This window comes from Austrofundulus limnaeus, unplaced genomic scaffold (genome assembly GCF_001266775.1).
Source record: "Austrofundulus limnaeus strain Quisiro unplaced genomic scaffold, Austrofundulus_limnaeus-1.0 Scaffold2, whole genome shotgun sequence".
Classification (NCBI taxonomy): domain Eukaryota; kingdom Metazoa; phylum Chordata; class Actinopteri; order Cyprinodontiformes; family Rivulidae; genus Austrofundulus; species Austrofundulus limnaeus.
The window spans coordinates 3,399,525-3,403,147 of NW_013952404.1; positions in this window are offsets into that span (position 1 = coordinate 3,399,525).

Consider the following 3,623-nt stretch of genomic DNA (forward strand, 5'->3'; position numbering starts at 1 on the left):
CAGTGAAGCTCTTTTCAGATTAAAAATACCTTTTGAGGAAATTTATTTTCAGATGCCAAGTAAACTGCATCATGGCTGCCTCCCCCCCCCCTCGCCCCCCACCGAAATGGGCGAGACAGAAGCAAAGGTGGTTCTTAAAGAGACAGAGGCCAATTTCAAGGTTTTTAGAAGAGGAAGTGATGAGAAGATAAGTTTATTTTCTATTTAAACATAAAAACAGCATTTTAATAACAGCTTAAGGTGACATACATACTTTATTATGGTATAGTATTTAAATATATGCCCAAGAAACACATAATATTGGCCCTTTAAAAAACATTTTTGAGTAGTTATTTGAAACAGGAAACAATTTGTGTTGCTCAAGATTCACAAAGAACTTAGGGATAAGAAGTGCAACATGTGCCACCAGAGACGCTTTCATTTTGCTGTGAAACTGAAAATCCCACACATGTGTGTGTGCGTGTGTGTGTGCATGTGTGTGTGTGTGTGTGTGTTTGCATAAATCCCTGACATTAGCAAAGCTGTGGTATCTACACTTCCCCTGTCCTTTCTCCTGTCTCTCAGTGACACATTGACCATATCCAGCACGGGACAGCAGAGCTAAACCACCGTCTGGTCACTCATCTGACCCAGCTGCTTTCCCTGGAAAACCGTATGTGTGTCCAGCTGCATGGATTTTCTTCTGTTTTGTTTCTGTTTCAGGTTATTTTGTGTACAGACGGTGCCCTGTACTAATTGCTGGACAGAACCCTTGTTTGTATGTGTGTTCTGTGTTTGTGTGTTGAATGGGTTGAAGAAAGAGCTTGCCGTTCATCCTGGTAGCCCGCACTGCCCTGTAAATGAGCAGTTGCCGTTGAGTTAGGCGGCAACGCRGGCTAAATGACACGTCGTGTCAGCGAGTGTGGCTGAACGCTGAGGCCACAGCAGCGGCCCCAGGGCTTTTATCAGTCCGTCCACGAGGCCGCTGCAGGCCTCTGACCTAACCTCACACACAGCGAGGCTTCCTCTTCTAACACCTCTGCTGCCTCTCGACATGACCTCACTCCTGGCCTGCCAGCCTGAGGACAGATTACAGCTCGTGCAGGCCTGGAGGGGAAAACCTGTTCCCTGCAAGGCCAGAATCTAGGAGATTTTTAACTTTTGGTTTGGGTTCATCCATCAGCACTGAAGATGGATTTGTCTGCTTTTGAGCTTGCCTTTGGTGGAGGGATTTTTGCAAGCATTAAAGCCGTGTTGTTTTTGTTGCTCCGATTTGATTTGAGTGAGAAATCTACTTCTCCTCTTGTTGTTTCACAAGCTCAGACTGGTTCAGATTATTGTCAATTTCCTTATTTTTGTCTCCTTGTGGAAACAAAGACCTTGCGTTTGGATTTTCAACAAAGACCGGAGGAAAGCTAAACAAATATAGGTCCATCCCACAGCATTGTGCAAGAATGAAATTTGGCTTCAGTTGTCATCCAAGCTTGATATTTGAAGAAAACACTGGAGTCAAGGCCTTTTTCCTCAGTGTTTTTTTTTTGTCTAGGTAAACATCTGCTTCATGTTTTGAAATGTATCTCATGGCTTTGCACTGCCCATGACAGAGGGGGGAAAACAGTCTGAAGATCATTGTGGCTGTCTTTCACTAAATTCCTTTTTTCCCCTGCCCAGACCTTGTTTATCAAGCCCCTGTATTTAAGCTTAATATAACTCCTGTTTTGCTGAGAAAACTGTGGTGGTTTAATCACTGTCAGTGGTCCTACGCCTCTCGGGCGTGGCTCGCGAAGCAAAAAGGACCCAGTGCGGTCGTGCGTCCAGCTGCAAAGGGGCTTATTTTGTGGTCTAAAAATTGCAGGCTTCCCCATATGTTCCCCATAAACGTGGAATGCAGCGTGGGACTTGAGGAGGTTTTTATAATGAAGTGGCCGTCATTGCATCAAACACCATGGTCCTGCCTGCTTCTAGCGTAGCCATGGTTATTTTTTTCCTTCTTCTTCTACACATGCAGCAGCGCCAAGGTCCCAACTTCTCACTCACACCTCATTCAACTAATTACAGACCCTCTAAATGAATTTCACGTTTAGTTCCAGGGCAGATTTCTCCGATTTGAGGAAAGCCTTCACGTAAATTTCACGTGCAAGAAGCTTTCCTTGGGAATTTTCAACCTGCATGAACTTTGCATTTGTCACGTCTTTGCTTCGCGTCAAAACAGCAGCAGCAGCCGAGAAGTTAAAGCCGTAACTCCGACGAGGAGCTTAGAAATAGAAAAACTGCAGCTGAACTCTGCGATACCAGCTCAGCATTAATGTGTGTGCTGTGAGTCTAAGTGTCTACATGTGTGTTTTTGTTTTTATTGTCAGTGAGGCACTCCCAGATGCAGTGGTTTCAGCGTGCAGTATCACCGTTGGAAGTGATCACATGGGCCCATTATTTATTTATTGGCTCCAGCAGACATGGAGACTGTGGTAACCACACTGCGAGAAGGGGGAGCGTGTGGGCCCTTTGTCGCCCCACACACACACACAGACACAGGCCATAAACCAGGGATCCTGAGCAGCGTGACGTGAATACAGAAACCTGTGGCAGATAAGCAGGAGAAGTTGAGAAGTTAGAGAATTGAAGATCAAGCCGTCTTTGAAGAAACTCGTCACCCGCTGACTTTCAGGCCAGAGTTTAAAACTGAACTTATCTTATGATAAGAAATAATGGAAATCACCTTAAAATAAGATGATGYAACATCTCGTGTGATTTGTCACCACCTGGAATATGTGTTGTGAATGACTCCCAGCTACTACCACACCATATTTCAGCTCAATATATGCAAAACTCACTGAGGTGTGGCCATTTTTGTGTTTTCAAAGTTGGCTGTGGTGGCCAAATTAAAACGGGATCCATCCAAAAGATAATCCGTTAAAGATGTCATCCCAGCRATTATTTTCYKAAAGTTTCATTAAAATCTGTCAAGTGGTTCGTGAGACATTTTGCTAACAGGCAGAGCCAAATCCAACAGCTAATGGTTTGATGTGAAACAGAAAATCAGGTTATAAACTAGGYCTCAGCCTCAGTTACTAGCACACCAGGTTTCAGCTCAATATGTGTAAAATTCACTGAGGAGTCATCTTTTTTGTTTTCTAAGTTCAATTTGCTGCAATGGCCATATGAAATTGAGATCTGTCCAAAAGTTAATCCGTTGAAAATATCAACCTAGTGATTATTTTCTGAAAGTTTCATTAATATCTTTCAAGTGGTTCATGAGCTATTTTGCTAACAGAGTCAAATCCAACAGSTATTGGCTTGGTTTGAAACAGAGATATTATGCAGTCAGTTGGCAATCAGGTTATTAACTAGGTCTCAGTCTCAGCTACTTGCGCACCAAGTTTTATCTCAATAGCTGTAAAACTGATAGAGTTGTAGCCATTTTTGTGTTTTCTAAAATGACATGGCTGTGGCAGCCATATTGAACTGGGATCTGTCCTAAAGTTAATCAGCTGAAGATGTCAACCTAGGGGATTATTTTCTGAAAGTTTCATTAAAACATGTCTTGTGGTTCATGAGATATTTTGCTAAGTTTTAGACACATGTGGACTTTTACTTTATTTTTACTTTTTATTTAGGGTCTGCCTCTGCCGAGACTACTCTTCCTA